Source organism: Mustela nivalis, assembly GCF_964662115.1.
Source record: "Mustela nivalis genome assembly, chromosome: 8".
Classification (NCBI taxonomy): Eukaryota; Metazoa; Chordata; class Mammalia; order Carnivora; family Mustelidae; genus Mustela; species Mustela nivalis.
In genome coordinates this window covers 62,227,834-62,241,076 of record NC_139027.1, presented here as the reverse complement: position 1 = coordinate 62,241,076, position 13,243 = coordinate 62,227,834, and the positions used below count along the sequence as shown (strand labels likewise).

The following is a 13,243-nucleotide window of genomic DNA, read 5'->3' as shown; positions in this document are numbered from 1 at the left end:
ATGGAATCATCAAGACGGTTTAGCTAGGGAGGGGAGTAGTCAAGAGTGAGGGCGGGAGAAATATGCTTTTTCCATTGCCCTGCTCCTCATCATTTCCTTAGTGGATGACCCACTGCTAACTTCCAATGGCTTTCTTTTCCCACCACGCCGCTTCCTCCTTTTCAAAACCTCTCCCCGCCCCCTGCTTCTCTCTGTCTTTGCAGGTTGCTTCCATCTCTAATGTCAGCAATAATCACTCTGGTATTGTTGCTAAGGCAGTTTTGAAGAGTCAGAGTGGGCTGTAATTGAAGAGTTCATTACCAAGATCAGTTGGTTCCCTGATTGCAGTGGCAAGGTGAAATATTTATCCTCACCAAAAATCTCCTGCACAACCATCTTCCGAGTCACCCATTTTCCACTCTTTTTTCATTCGAACCCCGATGAGCTTGTCAGCAAAATTAAAGGTATGTCATTCACATCGTGCCTGCATTGCAAAGGACTATAAACCTGCCAACCTCTTTGATGAAATAAAAGGGTTTTATTTATGATTCATGTAGGAATATGAGGTTATTTTTATTCCGTCAGTACACTAATAATCAGACGAGGGCTCGGGAAATGAGGAGCCCAACTGACAGGGAAGGTTCTGATAAAGGGGAGCCCTCTAGGGTGTTTGCCCCGCTTTGTAATCTCCTTTCTAGTGTGAGGTTACAAGCGTGGCAGAGTGTGAGCCAGCTATAAGGCTTGGCTGCGGGAACAAAGACAGTTGCAATCCGGCAGGACTTGGGATGCCATTCGATGAAGGAGAGGAAAAAAAAAAAAGCAGTCCCTTCGACGAGAAAAAGTTTTGCTCCGGCCTCAGGTTAGCAATTTGGAGCCTCCCCAGTTTCCTGTGATGTCTCAGGTTCAAAAGACAGCCGATCTTCCAGTCTGCACTCCTACTGGGCATTCTAGCCAAAGTTAAAAAAAATAATAATAATATAAAAAGATAAGTAAAAGAAAGAGAAAGGAAGAAAAGCCAATTGGCCAGGTTCCTTCCACAATCATTAACCATTTGTTCCTGCCACCCAACGTCCTTGGTTAAGGTGATCTGACTTCAAGGCGAACAAATGTGGCTGAGTATATTTCAAAGGACACCCTTGCCTTATTATTTCCAATACGCCCATAATTTGGGGCCCCTTTCATCTTTGTCCCTGCTCTAGGAGGTGCTTGGAAGCTATTTTAATTCGAGTTGGGGGTAAATTCTCATTCCTACCCATTCCTCCCATTGCGATGACCTTAAGCAATTCCGAATAAAAAGTTATCTCTGCATGAACTGGGCGGCATCAGGACCTGCGATTTGCTCGACAGTGACATCTTGGCAGAGAAACACAAAGACATACAGTCTACTGAGGACGAAGTGCAAGAAAGTTCACTGGAGGAAGGAAAATAATACTAATCCTTTATTCAATAAGCAGTGAGTAAAACGAGGTGCTTTTTTGTGTGAGGTTAAGTAAGTGAAAAGTAAATTTGAAACGGCAGTATCAGTTCAGAGGAGGCGAGTAGTGATGTGACGGGTCCCGCTGACAGTGAGGTTTTTATGACAAAGTACCAATTAATGCTATCTGCGGGTATTTATAGATCTGTGTCTGTGTGTCTTTCCAGAGAAATCGCGCTGGCGGGGGACTGGCTGGAAAAGCAGGGGTCCCGGCTATTCCTTCAGAACTGAGAGTTCGGTTCTCCAGATCTTCTTCCCTCCACGCTAATGGGCACCTCTTTTAAGGATCTTGCACACACCAGTGATTGGAACAAGCTTGGATTGGCATCAGAACATTCTTCCATGATGGCCGATTACACGGGGGAGGAGGGTGGCACCTGCAGAAGGAAATCCCCTAACTGCACACCAGAGTCACCGAGGCCTGAGCCACATGCGTCCTGTGAGGCGTGAAAGACGCTTCAGCAGGATGGGTCTGCGTGGGCACCGGGGCCTAACCTCTTCCATCCCACCGGTCACCCTGTCCTATTAGGAAAATCAGAGAAAAATGTCTTGCTTCGGAACTCTCTGTTCAAATCATTAATCTCTTCAGAAAGTCAGGGATTGTTGTTGTTGTTTTCAGTGCTTAATGCATCATGTGATATAAGGTTACCCTCGGCTGAAGGGAAACAGCAGGTTTGGAAAGTAGCCTTGGCTACTTTGAAAGTGGCCTGGTGATCCTGTATTCTTATCGGAGTTCCACAACTGAAGTTCTGTGTTCTGCCTAACATCTGTGGGCCTCCGTTTTGTCATCTCTAGAACGAGATTCTCTTAGCCTCTTGCCTGACTGGTTATGCGGCAAATGAGATATTGGGTGTGAGTGCTTAGAAAAGGATAAAGCTTGATACAGAGTCAGGCTTTTTAAGTGTGAAATTTTACACTCCAAAAATGGGCTTCGTGGTAATGCATGCCAGCCCGTCTTTGCGCTGGGTTCTAGAAAGGGTTTCTCATCTAAGACAGGGGCTGTCTTCTCCCTTGCTGACATCGGGTAGGAAGGGCTGTGAAGGGGGGGGTGTGCAGCTAGACACACAGTCCTGGTACCCTCAAGGCCCCTCACAGATTGCTACTAGAGAAAGCATTGGCTTCGTGGTCACCATGAGAACAAAACAGGAGAAGTCCTGAGCCCCAATATACTGCAGAATGATCTGGTTCATGGGATCCAGAAATTCCAAAACCCTATTTATTTTCATGGAAATTGCACAAAAAACGAGGAGCCCTTCACCCTGTTGGCACCAGAGACTGACGCAACAATTAGATGGAAACACTTGAAAAATGATAACATCTCTCAGGTTCCAAATATGGATCTTTTAATGCAGCCCCTTTCACCACAGCAGAGAAAAGCCTGAGGGGTGTGAAGAAATGGCCTTGCCCCTTTTATTTCCCAAAGCCAGGAAGCAGACCTCTGACGCTGGCCCCAGGGCCAAGAGGTACAGCAGGTAAGAACTCCATCAGCCCTCGATTTCATTCTCATGGAGCAGGGAGGTTCATTATCCTCCCTTTATCGGCAGTGAGGTTTACAGCTGAATCCATAAGAGAGCTCCGTGTGAAACATGAGCCGAGAGAGAGGCACTGCGTCTCACCATTAATAAGCCCTCTTCTGGGATCCGGCATTAGCGAGATTCAGCGGATCATGGAGCACAGGGGTATCATTTTTACATGATTACTCTAAATTCTTAAACCAGAGGCTTAAGAGAGAGGCTTCTCACAAAAGCAGCCGTGGGAATTGTTGAATGATTGGTACCACGCTTGCAGTGGGTTAAACCACTTCAGGTAGCTCCACGTGTGGGGCTTAGGACGGGGTATCTAGCAACCTCCTTTCCAAAGGAAGGGGCCGGGGATGGGGGGGGGGCAAGAAAAGGCAGGACTGTCAAGGAGGGAAAGGGCCAGAGCCGCGGTGGGCGTGGCCTCAGCAGACCTCGTGGCCCCGCCCTCCTCCCCCGTTCCTGCTGGAGCTGCCTGGCATCTCACCAGTCTGGTGTTTGGGATTATCTGGTTTGGGAACACTGACACTACTTCCAGTCTTTGAAGAGGCTGACACTGGTCTCCATAAATACCCACCTTCTTCCTTCTCTGCACAAGGGAGAGCCCTGGTGAGAATCAGTGGTTCAGACAGCCAGAACCTGTCCTCTCAGCCCACGGGGGCCTCCGTTTTCTAAAATAGCCACAATTTCAAAAAAGAAAATGCTGATGCTGCTTTCTCCCTTCCTCTGGACCAAAACTCCAGCTACTCCTGTAGTCTGCCTAGGGGGTCTCCCAGAAGGTAATGTGTCTAACCGAGCCTGGGGGACATCACCCGAGGTTTGATTCACCAGCTCAGACCAAGGAATACCTGCCTCCATTGAGAACAGACCAACACTCAAACAAGAGAGTTTTCTCAGGGGAAATGTGATGCAACTTTCTGCTCTGCCACTGAATAGGGGAAGTCCCAGGGGCCAAGCCAAGGGCTCAGCATACCTTCAGTATTTGAACTCCTAAGATGCGTCACTTACCTGATTGCCTAGTGTGTAAGTGTATGATTTGAAGCCCCACCTTGCCCTTCACCATACTGGGTTTTGTGTTATTCTCGCATTATTGCAAAGGTTGGTATCACCTCCCCACATGGAGAGACAATGCCATTGAAGGCTAGGGACTGTGCTGCATGATTCTTTTGAACACCCAGAGACGTCCAGCACAGCCCTGGACATATGTGACATGCTAACAACAGACTGGCTGACTTCAGTAGCAATGCAATTTGCATTCTTAAGCTCCATCTCCTGAAGCTTCTGACACTTATTTGAAACTATTTTCAAAATGTTTACATCTGCATGAGCTCTAGAAATCCATAATATTATGGACTGAATTTTTGCCCCCCTAAAATTCATAAGCAGAAGCCTTAACCTAATGTGACTGTATTTGGAGATAGGTGCTTTAAGGGGGTAAATGAGGTCGTAAGGTTAAGGCTCCAACCCAACAGGACTGGTGTCCTCATAAGAAGAGGAAGAGACACCAGTGATTTCCCTCCACACACGTGCACAAAGGAGATAATGTGATGACACAGCAAGAAGGTGACTGTCTGCCAGCCAGAAAGACAGGCCTCCTCTGAAGCCAACTCTGATGGACTTCCTGCCTCCCGAACTATGAGAAGATAAATCTCTGTTAAGGCGTCCAGTCTGTGCTGTTTTGTTTCAGCAGCCCAAGCAGACTCATACACATGACTACCCACTTTACAGACGACTCAGAGAGATGCGTGGCAAAGCCAGGGTCAAAATAAAATTCTGCTCTCACATTGCGCTCATTTCACTCTCTCATGTTGCAACGGCGAGTGTGGAAAAGCTGGGAGCAAGGGGAAGGGAACTGGAGACCAGGAGTGAAATCAAACCATCCTGAGTTGCTTACATTATTTTCTCCTTTACGGGTAGGTTTACTGGAGATATGCCAGCCTATGGAAACCTCATACCTGCAGATGATGGGAAGGAATGGGAAGGGAAGGTCGGTGGCTTCCTCTGGAAGGCATAGCACTGTCGCTTCTCGGCCTTTTGGCTAAGATCAAGTGTGGAAGACACAGCACTTAGCAAGTCTCAAAATCAACTTCAGAGGAAGCCCTACTGTGGAGCCAGGACAGGCAGGCACCCCCCAAAGACAGGATTTGTTTCTCTCAGACCATTCATGTGAATATAACCCAGAGAGCTGCTCAGAATGTTTCTCTCACAAAAAAATAGGAGGACTGATAGCTATTAGGACAAAAGACTGACAATACAGAAAATAAAGTTAATCTTCCATATCAAAATTTTCAGATGGATCAAAGCTCTAAATGTAAAAATAAACCATAAAAATACTGAAAGAGCATATAAGTGAATATTTATATAATTTTGAAGGAGAGGTCTTTATACATGAAATTAAAGACAGAAATTCTACAAATTTCTAAAAAATTTCATACATTTAACCTCATAAATATCAATAGTATCTGTGTAACAAAAAAGCTAAGGAGTTAAAAATACGAATATGAAGTTTTGAGAAATATATGAGAATATATTTGCAAATGGGTAGCCAACAAATTTAATATACTTAAATATATGAACAGTTTTTCCTGATTAGTAAGAAAAGGACAAGTGTTGCAAGAATATAGTAGGCAAAGAATGTGAATAAACAGCTCATAAAGCGAACTGGCAAATATATAGTTTAAAAAATTCATTCTTTGAGTCAAATAATTGCACATTAAAACAATGAAAATAATTTTTTATATCAGAGCATATGGGTAATAGTTCTTTTTTTTTTCAATATTATAATATCCAGAGTGGCAAGGGTGTGTTTCTTCCCTTTTATAAACTGCTGCTGGGAGGGTAAATCAGAAAACATTTCTTAGGGGACATTTAGCAATATTTGCAATACTTTGCATATAGTAAATTTATCAGAAGCCTTAAAATGTATTACCTTTGACTTGACAATTTTGCCACAAGAAATCTGTGCTAAGGAAACAACTGGACAAGCAGGCATATGCATAGAAATGTTGATCACAGGTTTGCTTATGAGGCTAGAACTATTGGGGAAAATCTAAATATTCAACACTAGGGCACTGACTAAACAACCATACATCTGTTTAATGGAATAGCCATTAAAATGACGTTGAAGGTATTATGGGTTTGTCAACATGCAAGGACATTCCTGATATATTCATAAATGAATACAATAACCTATAAACCTATAAAGTGTGTGCGTGTGTATGTACAAAAATTGTTGAAGAATACACAACAAAATGTAAACAGGTTAACACGGGTTATTTGTCTGGGTATGAGTTTTGATTATGTTATTCAATTTTAATTTTAATTTTCTAATTTTCTAACAGTAATCCTGCTTTTCTTGTATAACAGCTACAATAAAGAGGATGGGATAAAAGGACAGAGGATGTAATTGGAGAAACAATTTTTGGAAATGGAAACAATGAGAGAGATCTTTTACTCTCCTGACTGTTCTTAGTGTTTCTGGAAGTGTGGTCTGAGTCTCAGAGCCACCAGGAGGCCTTGTTAGATGCAGATTCTAGAGCCCTCCTTGGGCCTATTCAATCTGGATCTCCGGGTCAGGGCCCAGAAATCTACGAATGTAACAAACTCCGGAAATGTTTTTTTATGTAGTGTAAGGACTGAAAACCATGACTGTAGAAATCACCTGGATTCTTTAAATCTCAGAGTTACTGAGTAACAGTCAGTCATGGTCAATGATTAAATGTCACATGCCAAGTAGCTTTGAGTAGCTTCCTTATCAGTGTAGTGACTGCTGGGTGTTCATTGAGACAGCTGAAGGAGGCAGTTCAGGGCATCCTAGGTGCAAGGGGAAAGCCCTTGCTCTAGTTGGCTCTCTTCATTTCTCTCCTCAGGCCTTCCCATTCCATGATCTGTAAGCCATCGAACTCACCCTGGCCTCTGTCTCTTTGCATATAGTGAATGTCTGAGGGAACTTTCAACCAGCAACAAAGTAGACATTATTCTTTGGGAATGAGCTCCAAGAGCTGGAGAGAGAGAGCCCACTTAGGGACCTGCCAAAGAGGTGATGTTGGAGTAGAGTGAAAAGAGAGGCGTCCAGAGAACCGAAGCTTTCCCAAGGCTGAGGTATGGCTGGAGTGGCTTGAGGGAAAGAGGAGAAAGGGTTCTTTTCAAAATGAGCCAGTTTTCCAGGGGCACGAGATGCCAAAACTAAGTTTTCCGTAAGTTTAAGCACAGGCACTGCTTCTGTCAGCCCTTCAGACTCTGATGATAATATGATACCCAAGGAGTGTGGTTGTTCCCAAATGCCACCGTGTCAGTCCACGTCTGGCATTTAATTGCTTTCCTAAATTACCAGCAGGTGGTGCAAGAGTTTCCAAGTTCATGAACTTCCCTTTCACATGGCTTCTACTCTGGGGAGTCTCTGTCAATAGCTTACTCCTCCTTGCTGTGCGTTCCTCTCATAATCCTTACATGGCTCCTCTGTACTCGAATAATCACAAGGGAACAAGAAGCATCTTTAAAACGCATTTTGTACCTTTTAAAATGTGTTAAATATAAATGTAGAATCAAAGAAACATGCATTAATTATAGAACTGTGTTAAGGAAAAGGGGGAAAAAATCCCATTACTAGCAAACCCAGAAGAAACACAGCTTCCTCCTGTTGGCAAAGAGGAATGGAGAAATTTAGAAGAAACCTTTAGGATTTAATGCCCTTTACCTCCCACTGAGGAGACTGTGAATATGGATTTGGGAAGGGAGCTTGGTGTGGAGGAGGGGATTAAATTAGTCCAACTAGAAAAATCTAAAGGAATGAAAGTCGATAAAATTGGCACTGTCTGAATTGTACTGGTAGCTTCACGGTTCTATAAAAAGTGAGGAAGAATCTCAGATTGGGATTCCCAGAAGTGATGTTTTGGAATATTTCAGGCCAAGGAGGAGTTGGGAAAGATTGTTTTAAGAAGGCACCAGGCAGTTAGAGGAAAGTTCAGCCAGGGTCCTGTGCTAAGGAAGAGCTGGAAGCAAAGGGGACTAAAGCTGGAGGTTGCCCGTAGTGGGGTGGAAAACCACATTCTGTAACTGAGAGTGCAACTTTGGCCAGGTCTCAAGTCACTGGTGCGGTGGGGCTCCTGGGTCTCAGGCAACCACAACAGAGGGCAGAATTAGGGAGTGGTAGTGAATTTGGGACTTCGTTCACACATTACATGCAGGAATTCAAATGCGGAGATAGTTTGCATCATCTCTCTATTGCAATTCATGGAATTAAATGGGGAATCAGGTAAATATTGGATTAAGGCATTGGTGAGTATTTGCCTGTCACTGATGAAAGCTGGAAAATGACACTACAATCTTAGACAAACAGAGCTCCAAAGAAGAATGGTAGAATTTGGCTCCTGAGACAGAAAGTAGTTTAGACAGAATGAATCTGTTTTTTTGTTTGTTTGTTTGTTTGTTTCTAAAAATCTCCCCCCTTTTAGGGACCCTTCACAGACCCTTTTCAGGGCTGCCTTATTGTTTCTGAAATTGCCAACTACTCTAGAAAACGAACCTACGAAGACCATGAGTAAGACGTCGATATGTTGGGTGGCTTCGGGTGAGCTATTCAAACTCTAGGTGCCATTATGTTTGAGGCCACAAATGCGGAGTTCCCTACCCATAGTGAAAACCTGGGTATTACTCTGCAAGCAATGGTTGAAAGGAATTTACCATCTACAAATATGGAAAGGGGGGTTGTGGACATGAAATTAACCCCTAATACACTTAATTATACTCACAGAAACCATATTACATACATAAACTTGTTCTCGAACACAATGGAAACATGGTTTCCTCCTTGAAATTAGGGCTTTTTGTGACAATTAAGGCTACACTGATTATCACTAAAAAATGACATAATGAAGTAAAATGTGCTAGTTGATAGGTAGGTGCAGGTGACGTATGACCGCTAATGAATGTGTATTTGGAAAAGGCACTACTTTGGTTACTGTGAATTAGATCACCATTCATAATAAAGGGGCCAATAGTTAGTCCTCCAACATGTGTTAATTCCTGCATACGTCTAGTAGCAAAGTAGGAGCCCCGCAAAGTCTTGACAAATATATGCTAAGAGAAGTATGAAGCAAAAGCAGAGATAAAAGGCCACTTTCCTGTGCAAAATGACTCAACTGTCCTCAACCACTTCTTTTTAGGAGTGTCCCTCTAGGTTCATCTGACATTTTTACTTTTTTTCTTTTTTTTTCTTGGAGGGAGAGGCATTTTTCCTCCTCAAAAGGTTGAGCATCACTTGGGAATATTTCTCCTCTGCAGCACACATCAGCATCTAAAAAATTACATATTCCACTTTTTTATTTCCTGGATATTTTCACTAGAATGTAAATCATGAGAAGCAGAGATCTTTGCCTCTTTCTTTCACTGCTGTATCTCTGGCACTGAAAACAATGTCAGACGCATAGTAGGTGCTTGATAAATAGTTGTTATATCGCACCACTACTTCTTTACATCTGTAGACCTCCCTTCCTCCTAATGATAAGCTTTGGAATTTGTGCCACAAAAGTAAGAATTTCCTGTCAAAGTTCATGTTCTAAGTCCTCCTTTTTCCATTGTTCCTACCAGACACCCCAAATAAGTAGTTTGCCTTTGACCAGCCTCCCTATTCTCACCATCTAAAGCTATGTTTTATCCATTGCACTCTACTCAAAGAGCTTTCTCAAACCTGACTTTCAAGTTCAAGAGGCCTTTTTATGGCCAATACCCTCTGCAATCTTTACCATGAGTAGTGGATTGATTACATGCCCTGTTGATTACTCTCTTCCTCTTGAAGTTTTCTTTTTATCTCGTCTTCAACAATTCTGCATGATCTTGTTTCTTTTCCTATGTCTTCATAGGATCTATACCCGTCTCTCCTTCCCTCTACTATAAGCCAAAATTTTTTTTTAATATTTTTATTTATTTATTTGACAGACAGAGATCACAAGTAGGCAGAGAGGGAGGCAGAGAGAGGAGGAAGCAGGCTCCCTGCTGAGCAGAGAGCCTGATGCAGGGCTCGATCCCAGGACCCTGGGATCATGACCTGAGCCGAAGGCAGAGGCTTTAACCCACCTGAGCCACCCAGGTGCCCCTATAAGCCAAAAAAATATTTTTTTTTTAAGATTTTATTTGTTTGACAGAGAGAGATCACAAGCAGGCAGAGAGAGAGAGAAGAAAGCAGACTCCCAGCTGAGCAGAGAGCCCGATGCGGGGCTCGATCCCAGGACCCTGGGATCATGACCTGGGCCGAAGGCAGCGGCTTAACCCACTGAGCCACCCAGGCGCCCCTAAGCCAAAATTTTTAATGATGGTTTATACGTATGGGTGTATGTATGTGTGGGTGGGGTGGGTTGCTCCTTTTTATGTCTCCCATATTTCTTTCTAAGTTCTGTCTCATCCAGGGTTGGACAAAATAAAGAAGAATTAAAAAAAAAAAAATTCTCCACCATATTTGTTATCTGTTTGGAGGTAAATGGCTGATAGCTGATGGTTCATATAGGGGCATACTGGTAATTGATTGTAGCCCTGGTAGGATTTGTACTGTTTGATTAGGAGTATGAGATACTTGGTGCCTCACTTATTTGATCTCCCGCTGACTCAAAACAAGAACCTACCCTCTCAACATTGTTAAAATGATGTACCCAGCTCTCAGTTATTAGGTAGTGGAATGAGAATTTGCCTGAGTATATAGGACTATACTGCTATTAAATAGTTGTATCGATATACTCTCCTAGTTCTGATATCCTGTTCAACAGCATGCCTTCTGATTATGGTGGTTCCTTTATAAATCTGCTTATAAGAACAGGATGGATCATTCAAGCCAGTGGAAATAGACTCTGTGTGTGTGTGTGTGTGTGTGTGTGCTTGAGAGAGAGAGAGACACAACTATAGTTCTCACTGAAAACTGGTAATTCTGGTTTCTTCATCAGATTCTGTGAGCTGAGATAATGCAACTCTGCCCTGAGAGAAGGACCCATTATTGAAGTATGATGATATAAAACCAGAAAGGCTGAACATCGGACTTTAGAAGTGTGATGACTTCACAGTTCTTCACCGTAAGAAGAACCTGATGATGCCAATTTACAAAGCAAAGCAAACAATTAAGCATTATCGTCTCAAGATTTTCACAACTAAGATCAATAATTGGGCAGATTTGCCGGGACATGATTGATGACTGAAGTGAAATTTCCTTTAATTCAAGTAAAATGGATTTTGCATAACATATATGTGTCTGGGAAGATCAAAGTCTATTTTTTAAGTTTTTTGATTAATTTATTGCTTAAAGGACCCTTCAATGGGATGTTTCTGTTATGTAAACATTTTTATTAATATATTATAAATTGTGTCTTTTAATTATCAGTATTTATTTGTAATAAAAAATACATTCACTGAACCCCTGCTAGATGGCAGTTACCTCTAAAGCCTTTTCCTAAGACAGTTATTGAATTTCAGGTGCCATGTTGGAGACTGTATTTCTTGATACTTATTACATATGTATTTTCAAACAAAGCATTTTACCAAAACATAATCCTCAGACTGTTAAGAATTCCTCAATGAGTACCCATGTATTATTATAATTTATTAAAACCAGGTTGGCACTTCTAGTGCTGCCCAAAATGGAGTAAGCCTATGATACTTATCACTCCAACTGATTACAACTCAAGATTCTAGACATCATTTTTATTTTTATTTTTATCTTTTTGAAATATTTTATTTATTTATTTGGCAGAGAGAGTGAGCGCAGGCAGACAGAGTGGAAGGCAGAGGGAGAGGGAGAAGTGGGCTCCCCGCTGAGCAAGGTGTGGGACTCAATTCCAGGACGCTGGAATCATGACCTGAGCCAAAGGCAGCCGTTTAACCAACTGACCCACCCAGGTGCCCCAAGACATCATTTTTAAAAAGCAAGTAGTTGAGGACTCTGAAAAGTTTGCAATAGCAGACAAATTGGAGAGGGAGCAAAGCTTGAAGAATGACCATAACCAGGGTGATTTTCTAAACTTTTTCCCAACTTTGACCTAAACGTGAGATAGTGAAACCTTTGAAGGGAAAATCCTCCCTAAACACTAATATGTGTAGGAAAAATCTTAAAGACAGAGCTGGAAAAGATAAATCCTTCCTCTGTATAGGAACTGACACAAGTCATGGGCTTACCTCCATAAGCTGTGCATGTGCGTAGTAGACACAAACCAGCTCAGCAAAGGTCTTGAGAATTGAACTGTAATATAAATCAACACCAAGTCCCAGACTAACTGCTGCACGCATAGAACATATCTAAAGCAACATAGCAAAAGCTGTGACATCTTACTCATGATGGAACCATCACCCACAGAAGGCAAGAAAGGCTTTATCATCTGAACCTACTAAAATTAAAAAAAAGAGTCAACATTCACCACTAATTTTAATGACACCTGGAGTCTCAGAATGCAAAATCCCCCAAATTACTGGAAAAACAAGAACCAGAAAAATATGATGAATTCACAGAGAGATAGAAGAAATAGAAGTAAAAGAAGGAGCAACAGTCAAGTCCACAATTATAGTTGGAGACTCCATACTCCACTTCCAATCAATAGAACAAATAGACAGAAAATTAGCAGAGATACAGAAGACCCAAACAATAATATTAACTGATTTGATACAGTTGCTAATTTATTAACATTACACCTAAAAACAGCTGAATACACACATTCTTGTTAAATGCACATTAAAAAAAAAAAAAAGACAGCTAGGCCAACTGTATTGTGGACCATATAAAAAACCATAACATATTTAAAAGAAAGAAAACCTGCACAAAATATATTCTTTGATCATAAGGAAATAAAAAACCAAAAAATTCTGAAAAGTGTGGAAATATAAAATATTTTGAACTGAATGTGAATGTGGGGATGAAGCTAATTTTTTTTTAGGATAAAGCTAAAACAGTGCCTAGAGCATAATTTATAGCATTAAATGCTTATGTGAGTATGAAGAAAGGCCTCAAATCAACCATCTAAGCTTCACCTTAGGAAGCCAGAAACAAAAGAACAAATTACAGAGCAAGCAAAAGATAGAAAATTATAAACATAAGGACAGAAATCAACAAAACTGAAAACAGAGAAAAACAATAGAGACAAACAAGTCAATAATACCAAAAGCTGGTTTGCTGAAAAGAAACAGAAATGACAAATCTAAGTCAGACAGAAAAGATAAGATACCAATTTTCAATATCAGGAACAAAAGAGAAGATACTGATTTTCAATATCAGGAATAAAAAAGAAATATCACTTACAGACCA

The 13,243-nt window shown here is 41.8% G+C and overlaps 1 pseudogene across 1 annotated transcript in view; it reads left to right on the top strand.

Annotated features, from left to right (window-relative positions):
- Positions 1 to 419: 419 nt before the first annotated feature.
- The window catches only part of LOC309870629 (zinc finger CCHC-type and RNA-binding motif-containing protein 1-like), a 36,826-nt pseudogene continuing 24,002 nt past the window's right edge, over positions 420 to 13,243 (top strand). Inside the window, exons 1-4 of the transcript in view lie at positions 420 to 443; positions 678 to 838; positions 4,888 to 4,957; positions 8,424 to 8,509. The product of the transcript in view is annotated as a zinc finger CCHC-type and RNA-binding motif-containing protein 1-like (transcript). The remainder of the gene's footprint in view (positions 444 to 677; positions 839 to 4,887; positions 4,958 to 8,423; positions 8,510 to 13,243) is intronic.